Here is a 26,252-nt window from a genome sequence, read left to right as displayed (position 1 = left end):
ATATATAAATATATATAAACAAAAAAATATATACGGTTAAGATTTTTTTTTCAAAGATATATATATATACGGTTTGTTTTTTTATTATATATATATATAAATCAAACCATACATATATGAAAAGTTACATTTTTTTTAATTGGGGCTGTCAACTACCAAAAAACAAAAAAAAAAATTGTGCAATTTTTCAATGATCATTTTATCAAACAACAATTAAGATCTCAAAATGCATGAAAAATATGACAACTTACATTAGCAATATGACACATAAACATTCAAAACATTCATATCAAATCTCATGTACCATCCAATTAAACTTTTAAAATTAAACATGTCAACAAACATATATAATCATGCATTTTTAACATCAGATCTAGGCAACCTAGGCTCTGAGGCCAATTGTAGGATCTTTGAATTTAAATCTAGATGCATGCTTCCTATTATTTTTCCAAACATATAATAGAAACATAGAATAACATGACATACATATGAACATTAGATTCGTAAATTAACATAAACACAATGATGTAGAAGCTTACGAATACGCAGCAGAACTGGAACAACTCATTCCTTCAATCTCTCTAACCCTTGATTCTTTTCTGTAGCAGAGTATTATCAAGAGATTGAACTAGATCAGCAACACAGTCTTCCTCAACAAGCTTTGATCAACCTAGAACTAGTGTGGGTTGGTTCTCAACACATGAGATAGTGGCTAAGAAATGATAGTGGCTAAGAAAAGAAGAAGAGATAGTGGCTAAGAAATGATTAAAGTGTCTAGGTTTTCACTTACCCAATGAATCAACCGAGACTGACTTATGAAAACCCTAGATATCATATTCCTTATATAGACAACTTAATGGGCTTTATTTAAATTTAAATTTAAATTTTGAATTAATTAAAATAATAAACAAAAAGATAAAAGCCTTGGGCTCCCACAAATGGACTTGAGCCCAATACCTTTATTTTGAATTTAAATCTCAATTGGGCCTAAATTCAAAACCTTTTATTTATTTTAATTAATTAATTAAATCCTTATTCAAATTAACTAATAATAATTTGAAACTTGATTTAATTTTATTTATTTATATTGACACCTATTTATCAATATTAATAAATTTACCCAAAGATTCTCTTTTATTCTCTAAATCTCATATCTCTATAAATTTTCCAAAATTGACCTAGTCAACTTTAAAAAATCCTAATTGATAATTAAATCAATTAATTGAGACATTCTAGATGATTTACTCAAAGGTGATGCGGGGACCATGGATCCATGAAATCAAGCTCCAATAAGTTACTGTGAATTTATTTAGGAATAATTTCACTACCTTATTAATTCCTCGTGACTCCACTATAGACTTGGAATTGAACTCTTGAATTCATAGAACGTATTTTCCAAACCATAAATACATTATCCATTGTTATAACCATTACAGTTAGTGAATCCTCTATCGATGACTTGCTAACAAGTTGGGTGAATATTACCGTTTTACCCCTCATCAGTATTTTATCCTTAACTCCCACTAAGTAAGTTCCTTATAAATGATATTTCCGAGAACTTAATCACAGAAATGAGATCTCAATCATTTAACCTTTTGAACAAAGCAATTAAGGAAATCATCTTTTCACTTCTCATACAGAAGTTATAGATTTCATATCTATGAATAATACTCCCACTCAATTACATTACTAAATCTCCAAGATGTAAGTATGGGCTAGACCGTAGGGTAAGCTGTAACGGACAAGTAAAAAGATTTAATAATATAATTAGCAGAATATTATCACTCAGAATTAAGATCGACTTAACCTATGGTCAACGTTGTGACATTGATTAGATTCGATAACAACGATATTTATTTATCAATCAATAATCAATATCGGTCCTAGTCCGATGTAACCAAATACATCTGATCATATCTACTTAGTCAATGCCTTGGACAAGACATCACACTCCTAATATGTAAGTAGATCATATCGTAGATTTCCTAATCAGTGAAAATCTAATGCATTGATCTAATCTAGGACTGGTTCTTTTGAACATATAATTACAACTATAATCCACTGTGACCTAGTCGCTATAATTGTAACTATCCATATGTTCAGGATTTTATGAATGTTTGTATTAATTGAATAAACATGTAATAAAACAAGCGAACAATGCAATTGAATACACAAAATGATTTCTACTTCTTTTATTGATAATAATACCCTGTTAGATAAGAAATATGGTTTTATTAAGGGCATAAAACCCAACAGCTAATTGTACAACATAAAATTGAAACTCGCTTCGAACATCCTGCATCGCTAATTGATTGTATTTTATCCATAAAATTCTTGATATAACTTCGAATTAGACGATTCAAAAAGCTATGGAAATCTATGTGAAAGATATACAACTTCTATTTCTAAGAGGTTTTCCAAAAAGTGGGTCATCTCAACAATTTTTGGGACTTTAGAAAAAAAATTAATTGAGGGCCTTTATAAAAGTAATATACAAAATATAAAATAATAGCAATTACAAATTTAAAAGAACAAAAAAAACCAAATTAAAACTATAAAATTACATAATAATACAATTAAGCAAACAAAAAAAAATTATGTAACATAAAATTTAATTTTCTTATATTTTGAAATATAAAATAACTTATCAAAGTCTAATAAGTTTATTTTAAATAAAAGTTAGGCTAAATGCATGTAACAATGGGCATACTCAACATATACTTACATAAAATAAAAATCGGAAATTTTAAGAATTATATCAAGAGTTATTATTATTTTTAAATTGTAGAAGTTAATTAGTTTTGTAAGCTTATCTAATAAATTAAAAAATTGGTAGAAAAAAATGTTTGAAAATTACTATATGTAAAAATATCTAAAATAAATTGATAAATATAAAATTTTGAAATTAGTAATTTTGAATATATCAAAAGTTGGGGCTCCCTTGCTTAGAGGACCTCCGGTCTCTATCGAACTGGCCTATACCTTCTGTTGACCTTATGGCCGTATTTTAGGTTTGCGTTGAGTTTATGTTAGAGAAATGTGGTGCCAAAATTTTTCCAAAATGTTTTGAATTTTTTTACATTCCAGTTTTGAATTTTTGGGTGGGTTAAGTTGGGCTTGGTTGGGTCTTTAGATAAAATGGTGGGATTCATTTTTACCAAAAATAAAAAATTTAACACTTTAAAAATAAGTAATAATGCTCTTTGTAACTATTAAAAAAGCAACCTAACAACAAATATTCAACAATACCCATTTCAATATACAGAAAATTATATATCAAAAACTAATTTAAATTAAAAATATAGAAACAAAACAAAGCTATTCACGTGAATTAATAACAAAAGTTCGACCCCTCTCTCTCTCTATAAAAATAAAAAACTTGCTAATGGACATGAACAAACTGACCTATGATGGGTTCGACAACAAGGGGCCATGAGGCCATGAGTGGCAACAAGGGTGCCGAGAAGGTGAAGTTGATGCAGTGCAATAGAGGTGCAATTGTTCTCATGTTGAGAATGCTGAAATGTTGTTGTGAGAACTGAGAAGTAAAGCTCGAAAGGGCTTGGGCCAGGTAGGATTTGGATGGGACGGGCACAAGTCGGACAAGTTTCACAGGTTGGCCTGGGTCTTGGCTTTTTGTGCATACATAGTAAATTTTCATTTTTTATTTAAATTATGTAACGCCCTGGATAACCAAGACCGTTACACTGTGTGTTTATAAGGTGCCAGACTTGCTAATCAAGTTATTTAAGTAAAATCGTGTTACCGAAACAGTGGAGGAACTAGGGTTAAAAGTGTTTTGGTCTCAAAAGTTATATTTTCATTACTAAGCATTGTTTATCTACATGGGATCCCAAAAATGACAGTTTAAAAACCATTTACAAAAGTTACAAAGTTTAAATACACTGACTGCCCATACTAAGGCAAAAACGAGCAGTTAGGTAGTCCCTGTCCTGGTCCACTCCTCGATCGTGGTGATCGAACAGCTAGCTATGTACATTTCACCTTGGAGCTCTCCACCTCGGGCTTGGTCCAGCCTGCCCTTGCCTTAACCTGCACCACGTAGCACCCGTGAGCCAAGGCCCCGCAAGAAAACATGATAACATAGTAAGATCAGCAACACTTAACAAATATTTCACAATGCTCAACCGAGAATTCAACATTTCATACATTTATCCAATCAGCAATAACAGTTGTCATTCAGACAGACAAATAACTATATTCATAGCACAATATTCACGTTCATAATCAATAGGTTGTCATACCCATCAAATAACATTCAGGGTTGGCGCCCTTAGTCGCACCCTCTATTTAGCACACTGTCTTCGGCTCAATAGGGCCGCCCCCAGTGTAATACTCACTGACTCTGGCCAGCTTAACCAAGCCCAGTGATAAATAAGCTGCCTCAGCTCCCAGTGGCCGAGCTGCGCCTCAATGCGCAAATATTGATTCCGACACCCTTAGGCTGGTAATCGCATGTCCCATGGCGTAATAACACCATCTCACGACATGATATACAAATATTGGGAACACTTAGTCCCATCGTGACCACATGGTTAATCACACTCACATAACAATACATACCAACATAGGGAACACTTAGTCCCAACCTAACCACATACTCAGGTGCAGCTTTCTTACCTTTCAATTCACTGGTTTCCGATGCCACGAAGCCGCGAGCACGGTCCTCTACCCCGAGCCTCTCCAAAGTCCTAATCACCACAAAAAATAATATTCTTTGTCATTAACCAATCCAAGACTACCTTCCCGGAACCTAATCCACACTCTCGGAACCCCCAAAACCCTAGAACAACACCCCGGAGACATCCCCCGAACCCCCGGGGCAAAGGCCAAAAATTGCAAAATATAACTCCCTGAAATTTGCCTTGTGCCGCGGCACCACATTCCTTGTGCCGCGGCACCCAACACCAGAGGCCCCTAGGCCGCGGCAAGCAAAAGCTGTGCCGCGGCACACCATCGCAGACCCAGATTTCTGGGTTTTCCTTCGCGTTTTTCCCGAGCCTAACTCACTCCAAATCACACCAACTTCATACCCAAGCCCCAAAACTTATTTAAAACCCCACATAGACCAACTAACAACCTATAAACACTATAATCCAGCTCAACTACACAATCACCCACAGAATTCATACCTAAATTCAAACTCAAACACCTAAGCTGAAACTTGAGAAAAGTACAAACTAGGCCCCTAAATTTTTAAACCATAGCAGCTATGAAATTGCAAACATACTTAATACCCTTACCTCAAACAGAAATTCGACCTGAGCTTCCTCCAATCCAAGCTTGAGCTGAATTCCACCTTAACAAACCAGCTGAACTCCATACAAGAAAAACCATGGCTATCACTCAATTCTTTCAGAAACCAAATTCAGAACTTAACAAAATAGAGACCAATCCCTTACCTCAGTATAAACCTTGATATATGCTTGATTCCACCCCCTTAAGCCCTTCTCTAGCCTCAAGGAACTCAGTTCAGTTCCTCTCCCACCTTGCCTCTTAGGTTCTTGATTCTCCCTTTCCTTCTTGACCTTTCTAGCCTTCCAAGACTTAACTTCAGCTTTACTTAGCATAATAAATCGTACATATCTTTTTCCCTCAGCCAAAGATTCTATATTACTGCCAAAAGACCTTTTTAACCTTCCTCAAATATCCTTTTCTAACTAAGCCTCAAGGGTACACTTGTCTTTTCACCAGCTTTGCAATTCTACCACTTTCCCCATAAAACTTGTTACTCTCTATAGTTACTAATAGTTACACAGGTTACCAAATTACCAGTTACCACTATCTAGCTTTCTAGGACCGTCTCGGCACGTGCATCACACTAGTATCACAGCACCCACGTGGTACGATTCACACATCATAATTATCACATAATATAATTCACATAGTCATATAACATGCTTAAAATCATAATCTTGCATCGTAATCATAATCATCACACATAATTCTCATCATGCCCTCCTGGCACACTAATCAAGGCCCTTAAGCCTTATTAGTGAATTTGGGTCGTTACAAATTAAGTAAATGACCTTCCTATGTCTACCTTCTACTTAAGAGCATAATTGAGAAATTATAACAAAAGTTTTATTTTACACTATAGTAGGGGTGCACATGGGTTGGGTTTCAAGTTTGGATTTTCCCTATTTTTTATAAAATGTGGTGGTATGAATGGATGTTAAAAAAAAATTCAATTTCTTAGATTCAAGTTTTGCATTTTTGGCTAGGTTAGGTCGAGCTCGGTTGGGTGTTCAAATATAAAAGCAGGTTTCTTTTTTTCCTAAAAACAAATCAACACTTGGAAAAATATTATCATTTTGAAAAATATCAATAATACTCTTTGGAACTATAAAAAAGCAGCATAACAACAAAATTTCAACAATAACCATTTTAATATGCATAAAACTACATATTTAAAAATGAATTGAATTTAGGGATGTATCAAAGAAAAACCAAGCTATTTTCGTGAATTAATTACCTAATGTTGGACCCTTCTCATTGTTGACCACAGTAATAGCCAATGATAATTAATTTGAGAACTAAACAATAATAAGAAAAAAAATACTAGAATATATAGTGGTTAGGCCCCAAGAATTAGTAATGACCTACACACTTTAAATAAACAATGAATAACATGAATAAACTCAACAATAGAAATCCTAGAGATTAATCAAGAATCACATGCATAGTATGAAGGATAATCTTGAAAAATCAATGATTAAGGTAAAATATCGAAAATGATTTAAAGTGGAAAGTGAAATTACACTTCTTTGATAATGGAATCCTCACATAATATATAATAGAACTATCAAAGATAAAATTACAAAATTATAATGGGGAACTCTTATCTCAGGGAATTAGGGTTTTAGAGAGAAACAACATTTGAATTGAAAAATTGAGTCTTCAAACTTGGGGGAACGTCAAAAGGATTATACACGAGGAGTATCTCTGTCCAAAATCTCTATTCTAAGCCTTCTCGAAGTTGCTTGAAGCTTCTTAATAATGGAATGAGATGTGGGATTCAACAAGCCTTTGAAACTCACACAAGTCAAGCAATTCTTGGTGAGTTTGTTGGAGAAAATAAGTGCTTTTAGAAAGCTACATAGAGAAAATAAGGCTTTTCAACTCTATTAATACTTATTTATAGTGTAAGCACTATCATTATTGTTTACCAATGGGATTAGAGAATTTAATTTGAATTTTGGAGCCAAAACACATAATCTGTACGGATCATATAAGCAGGTCAGGTGACGCGTCGCTTGCTAGTAAGCGATACGACACCTCTTAGGCAACACATCACCTACTATTAGGCGATACATTGCCAGTCACATAATTTAGGGATTTCCAACCCCACACAACGCGTTGCCTCCAAGATGGAAAGTTTTCGCCATAATGATTGCCCAACATGTTCAAAATAGGTCTTAAACACATCCAAATGCTCCCAAACATTTTGAGCACGCTCAGATACATCATTGTATCACTTCAGACCCATAATTTTTATTTTTTAAAATTTTACAACAAAAACTCAAATATCACATCATCATTATGCAAAATCGTTAAGTATTTTCCACCACTTTATGTTAAAAGACTTAACCATTATACTTTTCAACATGCCCTACGTTCCCTTGACACTTTTATTGAATAATGGACTTTAAACTCAAGATCAAATGAATTTGAATCAACTGAGTTTCTCAAGTCTAAGATGTTTTTACTATTTGATAAAGTTTGAGTGTATAAGAGTGTGCATGAATAATAGATGGCAATGTGAGTCTATTATTTATAGGCTCACTGGCATTACAAATTATAAATGGGCCATAAAAAGTGTCTTGGGCCTTTAAATCATGAAAATTATATATAAATAATAAAAATACATGTAAAACTAGTAAATACGGAATAAGTTGAATGAGTACCGTGTAATCACCATTGTGCTCCATTAGCTATGTATCGAACAACCACATGTCGACCATGGTGATAATTGTTGACCAGCTCCGCTAACGAGTTTAACTTTGAATTTATTTTCCAAGTTGTGACATATCAACCACATATCAACCAGTGTTAATGTTGTATGTACCTTTATGTAGCCAAGTGTCTTTACAGCCACATCATCATGCCAAAAATTAGGATAATATTTTATCCCCAAGTTTATTATAGTGCAACCAATACTGGATAAACTTTACTCGATCAGAACCCATTCAACATGCTAATATTATTGTATTTCCTTTTTACATTCCACCATCATTAGGAAATCAAAAAGTAGTAATTACCATTTTAGAAAATTATACCGACGGGTACACCTTTTCCAAAGTGAAAAAACCAATTTTCCACCTAACCCCTCTTCTCTTTTTAAAAAACCCTTTATTTTTCAATCTCTTTTCTATTATTCTTGTTCACTTAAGCTCCCAAACGGCAAAAAACCCAAAAACAACAAAGAATTAATTGAAAATTTTCCAGCTATTGTTTTCGCAAGTTCTTTATTGATTAGCAATTAGAGTAAGTCTTCAACTCCCAATTTCTTAATTTCTTCAAAATTCCAGCGAAAACTAGGAATGAATATTGATTTTTTGTTTTTTTTTTTTGAAAAAATGTCAAGAAACCGTGGTTGTGTTCTTTATATTTTCTGAGTTTTTTTTTTTTGATGAGTTTTATGGGAAAATAATGTATTATAGTGGTAAGAAATTATATTTTAGGCTATGGGTAGGTTATTTTTCCTTTGGCTTGAGTGTCGATTTTTAACTTCTCGAGAAAAATGAGTTTTTTCCTACCCAAAGAATGAACACAATTTTTATGTTCTAAATATAAACCTGCTTAATGTTGAGTTGATTTTAGGTTAGTCAAAGAGTAATTTAAGATATTATTTGAGTGTTTTACTTTAGGTTGTGAAGATTCATGTTGTTTCAAGTTTTAATGGTGAAGTAGATAATATGGAGTGAAATGAGAAGAAACTTGTTAAATAAGATGAATTTAATGGATTTAGTGTTGAATGTGGAGTTTCAAGATATTATGGGTAGAAAATACTTCGTTAAAGATATTCAACAAGTGTTGTTTAAGCTTGGTGTGGATGCCAAAAATTCGCCAAGGAAAAAAGGTTTGACCCCTTGATGAAATAAATGGATAAGGGTCACTTAGCCACTCCATCGGGCTCACGCCTAGAGGTCTCACAAGACCACAGTCTACACAGAACTCTCAAGTCCCCGGCGAGGTCCCTACCACGCTGAAGACCCATGTGCTTCGCACACAACGCCTCGTTGATGACCCAAGTGTCTTGCGTGCCCATGCACCTCGTTGAAGAACCAAGAGCCTTGCTGAAGACCCAAGTGTATCGCTCGCCCAGTGCCTTGTGTGCTAGTGAGGGGCGTGTCTCATGCGCTCCACACCTAGCATGCCTAGCGCCTCACGCGACCTGCGCCTCCCCACCTCACCTTGTATCTCTGCAAGGCCACTCGCCTCACGCCTCACGCCTAGCCAAGTGCTTCACGCACCAACTCCATATCTAGCACCTCGTGTAGGGCAACCTTCACAAAGGCACTCACACCTAAACATGAGCCTCGCATGCACCAAGAAATTCTCACATGACGGTTTCAAGGGACAATCTTACCAAGCCCATTAAGCCTCTTGGAAGCATGTATCTTGCTGAAGAGGCCCTATTCTATTTTTTTTCTGGGGGGGGGCGCCTCTAGCAAGATGCACCTCATGTATATGTCCCAATGGAAATCCCATGTATCCTTAGTTAGCAAAATATTGATGCACCCAAGACAAGTGATAGCGTGAATGGTATTCACATATAGGTATGGAGGTACAAACAAGAAAAAGGGAACCAAGGTACGTGTACAACACTCATACCCTACAAGCAGTGGAAGTACAAGAATGGTACATGACAATGACTCCCCCACCACGCCTATGATGTTCTTGCAAGACAAGTGGTGGAGGTACGACATGGTACAAGACTAGGAGTATTTTTGCAAGCCCCTGCCACGTACTGGATCTGACCACCTTACTCCAGCACCACTACTGCCTGCACCATGTTTACCTACAGCCTATAGGTGCATGATTTTGTCCCTTTGGGACCTTCATGTAGTGAGAGCCAAAAATTCTCGCCTATAAACAAGACCTCCCTTCACAAAGGAAAGGGGTCAAAAAAATTCACTTGTAACTTGAGATTACTAAGAAATACCAATACCTTTCTCCATTTTCACTCTGCAATTTTACTTTAAGTTCTCTTAAGTTCTTCGTTTATTAATAAGCTTACAAGTTTTCTGACTCTACTTTGTTGACGAGTTCTAACCGTCAATAGTTTGACGCCATCTGTGGGAAGAAAAACTAACAAGCAATAGTTATTCCATTAATTTAAGTAAAGAAACATGCAAAGGCATTCAAAATGCCTTCAAGACCACCAAGAAGTGGAGGTTCACCTACACGAAATCTAGTTATGGACAGCCATGAGGGATCCTCCCCCGCCGCCGAATGGAGGTGCGCCAGAGCTGCACATAGACAATGGCAACGAGGAAGATGTATCATTCCCTACCATTCATCCTACATCGGACCTTGAAACACATGGCACCACTCCAATGAAGGTTCCTGCAACTCACCCTCTGCCACGGTCACCGATGACCTCATGTCCGAACAATCATGATCTGGGACCCTCTGAACAGAATCCTGGTAAGAGCCCACAAGTACACTCAGTGAGTTCAAGTTCCCAAACTTGTTGGTAAACAGATGAAATACATCACTTGAACTTAACAAACAAAAGGTGGCAGACCACCGTGGAGAACATGCAAAAGGTACTCAACGACCTATTACATGGAAATTCTGATGCTCCCTTCTCTAAGCATAAAGATAGGGAACATGTACGAGGAGAATCCACCATACCCGTGGATGGTGGAAAAAACACCACTCTACACTAGTGATACCCCTCATCCAAGACACAAGGAGGATTTTTTTGGGCCAGAGTGAGATAACACCACCTCAATATTTAGAATCTACACAAAAAATGGATTGACAAAGACTAAATAAAATGTGAGAAAGATTATGCAAACCCAAGTTGGTGAATGGTCTTCTTTAACCTTGATGAACCTTAAAAACCCTAGTAGAATCACCACTTTGAGCAAATCCTTAGAACATTGCAAAATCACAAAACCAAGGCTTATACACGTTTCTTAACGCTATCCTAATAGTCTATTTCCTAGCAACCATGGATGCTTGAGGCCTTTCTAGGAGGAAATGAGGATTGAGATTGAATAAGCCTTAAACTCACAAAGTCAATCACTTTCTTTATGTGTTCTTCGAGAAAACTTGAGATTCTTGGAGGTAGAGAGAGGGTAGAGAGATATTGGAGAGAGTGATCAAGTCTTCCAAAACTCTATTTTTACCCTTATGTAGAGTGGACACCATCAATAGGTCTAACCAATAGGATTAGACTTGTAAAACACATCATTTAGAGAAATTTACTTAACTTGTACATACTCCAGTAGGCGATACATTGCTTATATGTAGGCAATGCATCACTTATTAGGGATTTTTGAAACCCTAAGCATCAGGCCATGCTACACCACTTGGGTGGCTACGCATCGCAACCCTCTCTATTTTTGGACACTTCCAAAGGTCCTAAAAATGCTCCAAATTCTACCAAACTTTTTGGGAAATGTTAGATACCTTCATGCATCACTTCGGACCCAAAAAAACATTTTTAAAGTGCCTACAATTGAAGCTCAAAATTTACATCTTCACTATGTGAAATTTACTAAGTGTTTATACCTACCTTGTATTTTAACACTTATCTTTTTGTATTTAACCAATCATAACAATAACCCACTTGATTAAATAGAAACCTCATTCTCTAGCTTAAAGGGTTTTGGTGCATAAAATATAGTACCTTTCAGTTTGAACTTTCCCTTAGTGAAAATACCACGTAGTCCTATAGAATTCATTTGTTGCTTAAAAGCTTTAACCAAGTATTCCATATAATAAAATCGATGATACGTCACACACCTCCGCCACATCTTTTGTTTTCCTACTTTATCGCTTAGCACTATCATGGCCATGTGATCTTCTATTCATGAACTTTCGGGGGAGAAACTCCAACTCTCATGAGAGGCGGCACCACCTCTAAGTTCACACAGGTGAAGATCTTACAACATCTTTGCTACCTTTACAGATGCTTGTTACACTAAACAGAACATCATTAAAAGCCCTAGGCTTAACCCTAACCAGTAGCAACCAACACTAACCATATCAGATGGAACTCACCATAAGTTTTAGTGTTGAAACTATTCACTTATCAATAACTTGTTCTTACCCATTCAACTCTTTCCCTTGATTTGTACAAGCTGAGAGTTGGATTGCTATCATTGGTGAATCTATTATTATAGGAGTTTCAATCCCATCTCTTTTTAAGTGGAACTTACTAACCTACTCAAAAGAGGTTTTGTAAATTTATTCGCGAAGTTCTCACTTGTCTTAACATATAAGATCGATATGATTCCACTTGGAATCAATTATCTCACATATTAAAGTCTTATACTAATATGTCTAGATTTTTCATTATACATGCTATTATATGCTCTAGCAAGTGCAGACTAGCTATCACAATGTATTGAAATTGTTCATACCATATCCATCATGAGATTCCTAAGTCACCCGGTCTCTTTGTCGGTTGCGGCTAAAGCTATAAACTCTGCTTCCATGGTTGAGTGTGATATGCAAGTTTTCTTCTTGGAGCTCCATTAGATTGCACCTCCTCCAAGAGTAAACATCCAACTGGCGGTGGAGAGATTTTATCCAACTCCTGATATCCAATTAGAATCAAAATATCCTTCAAGTATGTTTGGAAAGATTGTATAGTAAATACTATACTCTTTGGCACCCTTAAGATAACCAATAACTCTCTCAATAGCTTTCCAATTCTTGATACTTGGATTGCTAGTATACCTACTAAGTTTACTAACCACATATGCAATATCCGCTTTTGTGCAATGAGAGGCGAACATTAGGCTTCCTATTGCACTTGCATATTCCAATTGAGCCACCACTATTCCTTCATTCTTTTCAAACTTCATGTTTGAATCAAATGGTGTATGTGCCTCTTTCATTTTGAGATGACTGAATTTGTCGAGCACATTCTCAACATCGTGGGTTTGACTTAACAGAAAACCCCCACTATTTCTTCTTACTTCTGTAACATCCCAGATTTTTAAGACACGATAATGCATAAATATACATTTTTTCATTTAAACAAGTGTCTCAAAAAGCCGTACATTTTTTTTTAAAGTCGTATGGCCATACTTAATATTTAATACAAACATAGTTTATGAAAAGTAAACTGAGCCTTGTTTATGAAAATAAAACAACATTTCCAAAAACAAAACAACTTCCCCAAAGGACGGTCCACATGTACATCCACAAAGTAGTCTCCAGCACTCTCTGCTCTGCTATGCCCTTGTTCTTACCGACAACAGGAAACAACTAGGTAAGCTAAAATGCTTAGTAAGTTCAACTTTAAAAAAAATTATGTAGAAATGACAGGTGGTCACTGACCATAGATAACAATAGCTCAAAAAAATTAGGGTTTCGGATCCATCCAGACCCTAAGTAATCAATTTCAAGAACGCAAAAGAGTCCTGGCAAACTTATGGTTATGACTAATAACCAGTGGAAAACTATGTCAGATATACAGATAAATGCCTGTACTCAGAAATTCCTCGGGCAAACAGATATAATATATCGCAATATATTTCGAGACCAACGCTCGACAATTTCTAACAATTTGGGCGTACCACACCCTAAAAAATATCTGCTAATCAATAGGGGAGAAGTGAGTCTCAAAACTAAGATCTAGACAATAAATATCCCCATCAAGGGTAACAATCGAGTTGCCAAGGGCATCACTACTTATTCAAAAGTAAATCTCTCACAAAGGAAACCATCAAGTAACCTAGGGCATTGCTACTATTCCAAAGTGTAATCTAAGTTACACGGGTTTACATAGACTTCTATGTTAATCAGTGGTGTTGGCGAGCTGTTGCCCCTAGGGTGTTCATCCTCACTCAAACATGGCAACCCCTAGTGTAACACCCCACGGCACTATGGTTACTTCCTGGATTGACGAATGGCCCTACAAACAAACATGAGTCTTTCCAACGTGCTTTGTCATCACTCGCATGTTTCCTGGGAAAACTTCCCAGGAGGTCACCCATCTTGAGATTACTCCAGGTCAAGTACGCTTAACTTTGGAGTTCTCAAGTGAAGGGCTACCGAAAAGAAGATGCATCTTGTTGATATAGGTAGTACCCATCAATCTATTTAAGCCTTCTTTAATTGTGTAGTCCCATACCTACACAGTCTTAGAATCATCACACTTGACCTTCCTCAGGCGGTGTGAGATTGCACAGCTTTACCCGATCTTTCCCCGCACTGATCACGGGATACTTACTGTCACAATCACCCCCCCTTAGGAGTTCGACATCCCTGTCGGCCACACTTCCGGCTGGGTCAAGGCTCTGATACAATTTGTAATGCCCATGTCACTATGGATGCTTCCTAGATTGACGACTGGCCCTACAAACCAACACGAGTCTTTCCAGCGTGCTTTGTCCTCACTCGCACGCTTCTTGGGAAAACTTCCCAGGAGGTCACCCATTTTGAGATTAATCCAGGTCAAGCACACTTAACTTTGGAGTTCTCAAGTGATGGGCTACCGAAAAGAAGATGCATCTTGTTGATATAGGTAGTACCCATCAATCAATTTAAGCCTTCTTCAACTGTGTAGTCCCATAGTTACACAGTCTTAGAATCATCACACTTGAACTTCCCCAGGCGGTGTGGGATTGCACAACTTTACCCAGTCTTTCCCCTCACGGATCATGGGATACTGACTGCCACAATACCAAGGTTTAAGGGTTCCTGATGTTGGACTAGGCATGTACATTAACTGCTAAAGACAAGCTCGACGCAGGGTTGGGTAACTATTAATATAGTTATGTGTATATTTGCATAAATGAACTATGTGTGCTTTATCTGCTAGTCTAAATAAGAAGCATGAGTTATTCTGATAGGGCCTGGCCCCTGACTACTGTATGTAGGTTGAGAACGTGTTTATTAGCACGATAGATATTTGTAAAGGACATGCTTTTAATTTAATGAAAATGCTTAAGAGTTGGCCAAAAGTTTTAATACCTAAACCTTTAGTGGCTTAATCACACGTTTAGTCCAAATGACTTGTTTCGCAAGTCCATCACTGGTTTTAAACACACTTGGTGATGAACCCTAATAAGCGGGGCGTTATAACTTGGTATCAACGCCCTGGATAACCAAGATCGTCACACTGTGTGTTTGAAATAGTGGGAGACTTGTTCTTGGGCGCCGCGACACGAGGCTATTTCTAGGCAGGAGGGAGGCTTTTGACTTTCTAGGCGCCGCGACCCTCTTGGGTAGCACCGCTGCGCTAGGCCATTTTCAGTACTTGAAATTTTGCATTTTTGAGCTTTTACTCTGGGGGTTCGGGGGGATGTTTCCAATGTTTTGTTTTAGGAATTTGGGAGTCCCGAGAGTGTGGAATTGGTTCAGGGAAGTGATTTTGAATTGATTAGTATTAAAGGATGTTTTATACGTGTTGTGACTAGGTCTTTGCGAAGCTCGGGTTAGAGGACCGTGCTCGCGGCTTTAGTGCATCAGGAAGCTCGGAATACCGGTAAGAAAACTATAGCACCCGTAGGATAGGGCATGGGCCCGTAGTGTGATTGCGGGGCACGGCCCTATATTGCATTACATGTTAGGGTGCAGACTTAAATGAATTGATATTTGTTTGAATGTTGTTTGAGTTATGCTATATGTGATTATAGTGGAATGGAACGGCAATGGAGTCGAGAACGGCAAAAGGTCGAGAATGGCAGTGGGGCCGGAAGTAACACTTAGCACGTGGGATGCTTATAGTCAGGGTAGGACCCAGTGGATACATGTGATATCCTTACGGTGAGGATCGAGACCCCAGGCTTTGGTAAGGCTTCTGGGCGGCATAGCCGTGTTTTCTTAGTCTAATGGTTGACCTGTTTATCTGTGGACTATCTGATATGAATAACTGTATAATTTGCATATGTTATGAACTGCATGAGTTTTCTTGCTGGGCTTCGGCTCACGGGTGCTCTGTGTTGCAGGTAAGGGCATAGATTGAGTCAACCAACCATGAGTACGGAGAGCGTGAAGCGACGCGTACATGCTTGGCCTGCCCGACTGCTTTGGTTGGGGGTTTATTCGAGAAATGGCTGTAATAATCTATGATTTTTATAACTAATCAACTGTAAACTTATTTCAAGATGTAAATAGTTTTCAAACCTTATTTTGGGATCCCAAATGTTTAATACTAGAAGTTTTTATTGAAATAACGCATTTTCAAAGATTACAGCCTTAACTTTTGATTAGTCACACTTTCATTTTAAAAAACCTCGGTTAGCGAGTTCATTGCACACTGTTTTGTCTTAAAACTCACTTGGTAACGACTCTAAGGAAGTAGGGCGTTACAACTTGGTATCAGAGCGAGCCAAGGTTTATTGGTTCTGGAGATTGACCAAACATGTACGCTCGCTGTCAGTGACAAGCTCGACTCAGGATTGGTTGGTATGAATGATTGACATGTTTGAACATATGTTTGAATGCCCTGTTTGCCTGTTTACTTATATGGAGCATGAGGAATGAGATGACATATGCATGAGATACTGTTGGGGCTGGGCCCTTGACTATTGCATGTTGAGATTAAAGTGTGCTGAATAATATTATTATGCATGTGGATGAACATTGGGATAATGGTTCGCATATTGAGTTTATGTGGTTGATTGTTTAAATTGAATTCGTGTGTAATATCCATTTAATTGCTTGTATGAAGCATGTTGAGACCTGGGTATACTTAGTGATGTTAAAATCTGGTAGCTAAATGTATATCATTGTGGATTTGGCCTATATATGCTTTATGTGTGCATGATAACTGTGGTCATTTGGATCTAGTTGTGGTTTGGCTCAGAGTATGAACCACAGAGCTCAGGAGTTTGGTCGGTTTTGACAGATGAACTCGAATTGTTTGTTCCTAGAAGGGTTATGTGGACCTGATATTGTGTTGAAAGGGGGATTCTAGATATAAGTTGGAGTTGAGATCTCCAGTTATCTCGAAAAGCAGCAGCAGAGGGTCACTAGTGTGAGTAAGCTGTGGAGTTTATTAGTTGAGATGGAACAGAAGAGAAGCAGACTTCTCTGGGAAAATAGCTGCTTTGTATGTGTTAACAGTAAGGTTACCAGTGTTGGTTTATTGTGAGGGTATGGACAGATAAGGGTATTATGTAAAAGGCTTAAAAAGGGTGTTATCCTTTGGTTTTGAGGAAAGTTAGAGTTGACAAAGAATCCATCAGTGGATGGGCAAGGTTAATTCCACCCTTGGTTATAAGGGGATGAGAACCCATGATTAAAGGGTTGTGTTAAATATTGTGGCAGAGGGATTCCTGGATACGGTACTGGGACCGAGATATTGGCATGATGGGTTGGAAAGAACTCAGATGGTGAATTGTTAAGAAAGGGAGGTTATAGAGACATGGTTTGAAGTGTGGAGACTGGTGGGCTTATAAGTTTGGTTTGGAGTGATAGGGTAACAACAGTGTAAATCAATGGGTTTGGTGAATTGGGTAATTCATTTTGGAAATTGATACTGATGGATGCATTTGGAAATGATGGCGACCCATTTAAGGATTGAACTCTGGAATAGTCCAAGGTATTTGGGCCGCTCTGATGTAAGAACTTATCGTCTGTATGTGGATGGCGGAGAGGGCCATATTGTTCGAAGAACTGAGGAATGATGCATAGAGCATAAGTGCCAGAACTGCAAATGGCAGTGCTTCCTTTGATGGAGTTAGTAAGGATAGATTCTTGGTAATCGAGGTAAAAGAACCCCGGATAGTTCTGTGGCTTCTGGTTTTACCAGAAAGGGGGAAAAGTTTGATTGATAAAATGGTACTTCTATTGATAGAATTCAGCAAGGGCAGATTCTCAATTTTTGGGATAGAAGGACCCCAGACAGTGCTAGGGCACCTAATTGTGATTGGAAAAAAGCCTGATTGAAAAGGCAGTTATCAAGATGGTGACAAGAACCAGGGAGGTTATTTGGTATGCACATGAGGGAGAGGATGCCACCTGAGAGGAGGTCAGGTGAGGGCATGACTTCTACATAGAATGACTCGATATGTTAGGATGGATTTCCCATGGTGATGGAAAGGAGAACTAGAATGCATCGATACATTCAAAGTTCGAGGCTGATTCCTCGAGGATGAGTATTTATCTGACTGGTTTATGCTTTGGTCAAGTAACGAACTGGAAGAACTCGGTGTTGAGAATGTTCCGAGAGGGAGATGGACATAGAGAGGTTGCCTCAAAGGTGCTATTCGAGAGGCTGATGATAGTAACACTTATTGAGAAGGAATTAGAAACTTCTGCCAGATGAATTGGGAAGCAAGTGATTAAGAAACTCATAGTGAGAAAGTTAATCAGTTAAGAAATAACCATGGATTGTAAAGGATATCACCTGGAGAATGTTAATGAGACTGAGTGGAAACTGAGCTGATCAGTGGGAAAATTATGTGGGTATAAAGAAAGATTGGGGGTACTTCAAGGTCAGACAACAGGTAGGATTGGTATCAGGAATGTTGTAAAAGATGGTATTGGTTGACAGAAAAATCTATTGAAGCAAACGAGGAATTTGACCCTGGAGTAGCCGGAATGTTATACTGTGGGGATTGTTAGCATCATCGGGTTAGAAGGAAAAGTACAATGTTAGATACAAGATGGGACGATGTCTCCAAAAGTTGATCTATGACCTGGTTATTACCAGCTGGAAACCAAGGATAGAGACATTTCATGAATTTGTCTACTTTGCGCTGGGTAGGGTGCGAGGAGTTGGTAACAAAGATTCTACAATGGTTCAAGCTACAGCAACACAGGTAAGTTCTTTAGGCAGAGAATGCATGAACGGTATGGGCAAGTCCCCTTCAAGCTCATGAGTATGTGTGGATTACTCCCAGATGGAAATGGTGAGCAAATGATTATTATGCTGAAGATGTTAGCACCCAAGAGGCAGGGTCACAGGTATGGTTCTACGGAATGTCAGTTTAGGTGTCGTTAGGAGTACTCATAATGGAGCTACAAGAAGAAAGGACAGGTATGAGGAGATTTGATCTGAAGCCAAAAATAAGCTAATGATGAATATCTAAAGAATAGAAAGCATAACAGGATTGATAAGCGCATCACCGATTGCATAAGTATCTCCGGGGACAACTACATCAGAGATGAGGAGAACAATAAAACTTGAGGTTAGACGGACTGAGTGGTGTCAAATCAGAAAGAAATTCAGAAGACAAGGTAAGAATTGATTGGTGTCTGGTGATGCTGGAATATTTGTGTGTTATGGTTAAGTATAGAGTGATGGCATAAAGGACCTGATCTATGGTAAGGATATGGAAATGGGGGAGTGCATCATGATTTGGGCACGCCCAGGCATAAGTTGACGCGAGGACGAATCGAACCTTGCGGGAGGTGAAAGAATGAACATGGTTGATATACTTGGAGCGTTAAGTTGACAGTTATGCATATCATAAGGTGCTTGAGTATTGGGTATTAGTAAGAAAGATAACGTTGAGACCCAGATGCGGTGAAAAGTAACAGACAGATGATCAGTGCTTGAAATCCTCGATTGAGTGAGGGGAAATTTAATTGGAGGCGGAACTCCTAACTGTGAGGCGTGTGTCAGTCAGGGAATAACGCCATAGATTGTAATGGAGTGGACAAGGCAACGCCTGAGTTCGGCATGACGTTAGTAGGTAATGGTTAGCTGGTGAGTGTCACTGAACTATGGAATCTGAAGTGTTGGCTTTGGTTGAAGCAGGGAGGAACCCTGCCAAGGTGGTACAAGTTAAGATACCAGGATTGGATGAAAGATCCAATTAGATTTGGTTTATGAATGAGAATTCTGAATGGATATCATTCCACCTCCTAGGGTACGTCGTACCGGGAGGGTGGAGCGGGTGACAGAATCTAGTGTTTTCCTTTGGACCCTGAGGGGTTAGGTGATGTGGTGGTGTATCGTGGGAATAGACCACAATAGACCTTAAGTAAGGTATCCAAACATGAAAAGTTTTAACTCTGTTGATCGAGTAATGTAGTTGGGTCAAGTGAACTGGTTTCAGGGTAGAACGTTGATGATAATGAATTGAGACCCTATAGTATTTTAAATTTTGGAATGGATCTAGGGAACGAAAAGAACAGAGTGGGAATCTGGGATTATTAGTTGATTGCAAGTGAAATGGTAGTCTGAAAGCTTATATGACATCTTAAAGAGTTAAGCGTTGACTATGTGAATACTCGGGATATTAAGGGAAGTGTAATCCCTGATAAGTTGGTCGTGGTGGCAGTTGCTGGCGTCCTATTAAAGTAACACTACCTAGGACATGGTAAGAAGTGAAAGATAGTGAATACTACGATTTGGCATTGGTTCAGAGAGAAAGCCAAAAGAGGTTGTTAGAATTTTAAGGCAGGAGTGTCTACCTATCTGGAAGAATAAAACAGCTTGTAAATTGTTAAATTTTGGGAAAATAAAGTTCCGGAAGGAAAGATTTGTAACTCTACGTAATAACAGGCAAGGATTTGTATGGTGTTTAGAGAAAGAAGGGAGAGTTCTGACTCTTGATTCAACATAAAATCCTGAAGTTGTACTAAGGGTTAGTGCAGCGGGGCCTACAAGTTGATCCCACCTGGTAGAGGTGATGACTTTTGAGTATCTCGGGAATCAGGAATAAGACAATGAATTGGTCATTGTAATCTAGGCAGACCCTGAGGCTTCAGCAGGGTTGCGGTGTGAACGAGGGGATAACGAGAGTATGGCTATTAGACAAGATCTTGTGGGGCAAGATTGTTACGCCTGAAAGAGTGTTGTTGGGAACTAAAGTAAGGCGGTGGACATTGGAAATTATGGTCAGTATTGCGGGTTGCTGACTGATGTGTTTGGGTAAATTTCGTGGACGAAATTTTTATGAGAAGGGGATAGTTGTAACGACCTAAATTTGCTAATAAGGCTTGGAGCCTTGATTAGTGTGTCAGGAGGGCAATAATTGTTTTACTGCATTAATTTATGTGAATTTAATGAATATGTGGTTAGTATGCATGTTTAGGTGAAATAAATATGCATGTGGACCCCGTTTGTATGATAGGGGTAAATGGGTAATTTTAGCCCGCTGAGGCCATATATATGTGATAATTGTATTATGTGATTCGTACCACGTGAGTGTGGTGTTGTTATTGTGATGGACGTGCCGAGACGATCCTAGAGAGCTAGTTTACTCAAAAGTCACAACGAGATTTTATACCCGGCTCGGGAGGAGCCTAGGGGTACCTTGGGAATTGTTATGGTTAAATTGAGACTTAGCGGGTAATGGTTATTGGTGATTGAGTAAACTGAGTAACCATTAGTTACTGCTGTGGGTAACAAGTTTAGTTGGAAAATGGTAGAATTGAAATATAAGTGAAAGGACTAGAGTGCCCTTGATGGCTTACTTAGGAAAGGATTAATTGGAGGGGTAACATGGTCATTTGGCAGTGGGTTTAGACAATTTTCAGCTGGGATTATAGGGTACACGGTTTAGGCATTGGCATATATGTTGGTTTTGATAGAAATGGAGGAGAGGAAAAGCTAGAGGGAAAGCTAGGGCAATGAGAGGAAGAAGAGAAGAAAGGAGCTGAAACTTGAGGAATCTAGGAGGAGGATCAAGGGGTGGGAGGCAATTAAACTTGATCATAAGCCAACACTTTCTGAGGTAAGGATTTACCACTTCTTTGTTAAGTTTCTAAGCTTGATTTTTCTCTTAGAATGTTAGTATGAAGATTGAAAGTGATGTGTGGCCAATTGGTGAATTGGGGATTTGATTGTGTGTTTGGGTTTCTTTGATGATGTTTCTGAGTTGTTAGATGGTTTATGTGGGGTTTTGAGTTGATTTTGGGACATGGGTACCTGCTTGGGATGATTTGGAGTGGTGTTAACTCGGGGAAAACGCAAGGAAAAACCCAGAATTCTGGGTTCGCGTAGGAGCGCCGCGGCCCTGTTCTTGGGCGCCGCGGCCCTCTTGGGTAGCGCCGCGGCGCTAGGCCATTTTCAGTACTTGAAATTTTGCATTTTTGAGCTTTTACTCTAGGGGTTCGGGGGGATGTTTCCAATGTTTTGTTTTAGGAATTTGGGAGTCCCGAGAGTGTGGAATTGGTTCCGGGAAGTGATTTTGAATTGATTAGTATTAAAGGATGTTTTATACGTGTTGTGACTAGGTCTTTGTGAAGCTCGGGTTAGAGGACCGTGCTTGCAGCTTTAGTGCATCAGGAAGCTCGGAATACAGGTAAGAAAACTATAGCACCCGTAGGATAGGGCATGGGCCCGTAGTGTGATTGCGGGGCACGGCCCTATATTGCATTACATGTTAGGGTGCAGACTTAAATGAATTGATATTTGTTTGAATGTTGTTTGAGTTATGCTATATGTGATTATAGTGGAATGGAACGGCAACGGAGCCGAGAACGACAATGGGGCCGAGAACGGCGAAAGGCCGAGAACGGCAGTGGGGCCGGAAGTAACACTTAGCACATGGGATGCTTATAGTCAGGGTAGGACCCAGTGGATACATGTGATATCCTTACGGTGAGGACCGAGACCCCAGGCATTGGTAAGGCTTCTGGGGCGGCATGGCCGTGTTTGCTTAGTCTAATGGTTGACCTGTTTATCTGTGGACTATCTGATATGATTAACTGTATAATTTGCATATGCTATGAACTGCTTGAGTTTTCTTGCTGGGCTTCGGCTCACGGGTGCTCTGTGTTGCAGGTAAGGGCATAGATTGAGTCAACCAACCATGAGTACGGAGAGCGTGAAGCGACGCGTACATGTTTGGCCTGCCCGACTTCTTTGGTTGGGGGTTTATTCGAGAAATGGCTGTAATAATCTATGATTTTTATAATTAATCAACTGTAAACTTATTTCAAGATGTAAATAGTTTTCAAACCTTATTTTGGGATCCCAAATGTTTAATACTAGAAGTTTTTATTGAAATAACGCATTTTCAAAGATTACAGCCTTAACTTTTGATTAGTCACACTTTCGTTTTAAAAAACCTCAATTAGCGAGTTCATTGCACACTGTTTTGTCTTAAAACTCACTTGGTAACGGCTCTAAGGAAGTAGGGCGTTACATTACCCTAGTTGTTTCATGTTGTAGCCACACAATAGAAATTGACTCACTTGGAGTCCTTAACAAGATTTCACCCTTCAACGTACAATCCAGTTATGCTTAGCCAATACTGTAATTATCCATACAGTATACTCGGATTAATTATGGCACACATAATTCATTATTATTATTTTGGGCAGTTTGGTCATTTTCAAAATCCTTTGTAAGGATTAAAGATCCTTATTTAATTTAAAACCCATTAAAGATATTCATACACACAAATTTGAGATAAAGCCTAAGTCTGGGGGAGACCTATCCCGTGGTCTTTCCCATAATTCGCTAAAAGTCTTATTCTTTAAAACTTCTGCTATTAACCCGTACTTTCAACAAGTCAGTTAAATATATAAAAGATTTTAGCCGATATTATATCTAGAAAATACTAATTAAATTCCTCAATTAATTTTCAAGAAAATAATCTCTTAATTTTCCTTATATTTTTATTAAGGTTTTAATCTCTAAAATCCATTTTAAGAAAATAGCCTAATTTTAACTTAATTAGGAAAAACCATCAATGATTGCTTATTTTTGCTAGTTAATTCTCCGAAGTCAATTAATCATGTTTACTTACTAAAAATAATTTACTTAATTATTTTCTCAAAATATAGGGTTTTAAACCCTCTTTTAATTTATTAATAAATTAAATCTTTTATTGTTCATATAGAATAAAAATAATTCTCACTATGTGCAAAATCCTCATTTTTCACATTTTTAACTACATACTTTGTTAGGCCATAACTTGAAATTTACTTACCTAATTGTTACCAAAATTTCCAATTCAATCTTTGGTATGCCATTTAGGTCTTTGTAAAATCTTAGGTCAAAATGAGCATTTTTGATTGGTGAAAACATTTTTTTAAAATTGAGGTAAAAATGACATTATTTTCAAGTCCTTATTTTTTTTTTCAAACTTTAGCACTTAATAACTCTTAAACAATTCAGTATTTTGTTACAAAATTTTACAGAGGCATACTAGTGTATGCCGAGAAAATCTCCACCAAATTTTTAGTAAAAATTGGGTTTATTTTCCCTATACAGTGGCTTTCCAAACTTGGTCCCGAAATTAAGAATACGAAAAAATAGTTTTTTACCTAAACTTTGAAATAGACTCACTCATTTCTAACCATTTTTGAGTGTTTCAAAATCTCAAATTCATGTACTCCATCTCAAAAACTTGATAGTACAATTTATTTACAAAATAAGTTATATAGTTGATGCTTGACCCCTTGGAAGTCAAGGCTCAAAACCTTTTTGTTTTTTGGCTTTAGGGTTTTTCAACAAAACCCTTAGGGATTTTGGGGTCCCTATTTTCACAATCAACATACAAGCATCATAAATATTATCAATCAACTACCATAGCCTTATTACATCACCAATAAAAAAATTTAAGCATTAAATACACAAAATAATACTTCAAAATAAAAACTATACAAAAACGACCATAAAAGTTAACTTTTTACTTCTTGTTGTTATTGTTTTAGGTTTTCATGTTTCTACTAGCTTTAGAACCTTCAAAAAAATTTCAAAACCTTAAACCAACTCCCCCAATAATATATATAGTTAGTTATTGAAAGATCTATGGTTAAAAACTTGATAAAAGTCAAGTTTTTGAAGCTTTTACCTTAGGGGAACTCTTCCAAGATCAAGGCTTAAGCTTCCAAGTTTTCTTAGTGTTTTTGGTAGTTGAAAATGATGAGAAAACTTGAGAGAAATTTTTTGAAAAATATGAGAGTGAGGGAAGAGGAGGGGGTCATTTTGCCGAGGGTGGAAGAACCTAGACAACACAAAAAAAATATCTAAAACACTTAAGTGTTTTTACTTTATGTCACTTTGTGTCATTAAAATTAATTTGATGTGATTAAAGCTTAAATTGATTTTCTATAATATTTTTTCACTCTTATGAAGTTTTTTTTAAAAAAATAAAAAAACATAATAATTAAAATAAATTTCTCTCACATTTAATTTAATTAATCACACAATACAATTTAACATAAGGTCCATTTATGAAATAAAATTCCACAGTTAGGCAAAAATTTAAGCCTTAAAAAGAAATTGCCCTAAAATTTCCATTTCCTGCTAGGTTTATTATTTTTGACCAAACTTTAATTTTTATGATTGTATTTTATGCCTAAAATATATTTGCCATAGTTTATCATTTTATTTTTCGAGATTTTTACCTGATTATGGTTTTTGTCCAAGACCGAAAGTCATATCTTGACTTTTAATCACACAATTCATAATTTGACTAGAAATAACTCATGGAAATAAAAACCAAAAAAATATAATATTATTTAAAATAATATTCTTAACTCAAGGAAAACAATCCTGACCCGAGTCATTTAATGGTACCCGAAACGCAAGGCGTTATAACTTTGATACCTAGAATGGTATCCAACTCTTCAAGGTCTTTCATTTTAAAGTTAGAGGACAGAAGCCTCTTGACCTCTATTATTTCTTTCATGTCATTACTCAAAATCAACATATCATGTACATATAGACACACTAGTATGATATAGTTACCACAAGTCTTAGTGTATAAGCACTTCTCTACATTGTTGTGCCTAAATCCATTAGAAACAATGACTTTATCAAACTTCTCATGCCATTGTTTTGGGGCTTGTTTCAAACCATATAATGATTTGACAAGTCTACACACTTTATGTTCATTTCCTTGAAGAACAAAACCCTCCGGTTGTTCCATATAGACCTCCTCGTCGAGATCCCCATTTAGGAATTCTGTTTTGACATCCATTTGGTGAACATAAAGGTTATATATAGATGATAAGGAAAACATAAATCTTATAGAAGTAGTTCTTACTACCGGTGCATATGTGTCAAAGTATTCTATTCCCTCCCTTTGTTTGAATCCTTTGGCTACTAACCTAGCCTTGAAGGATTTTATGGTGCCATCGTATGGTATTTCTTTCTAAATACCCATCTGCACTCAATTGGT

This window comes from Humulus lupulus, chromosome 8 (genome assembly GCF_963169125.1).
Source record: "Humulus lupulus chromosome 8, drHumLupu1.1, whole genome shotgun sequence".
In the NCBI taxonomy this organism is placed as follows: domain Eukaryota; kingdom Viridiplantae; phylum Streptophyta; class Magnoliopsida; order Rosales; family Cannabaceae; genus Humulus; species Humulus lupulus.
Note: the sequence above shows the minus strand (reverse complement) of the source record.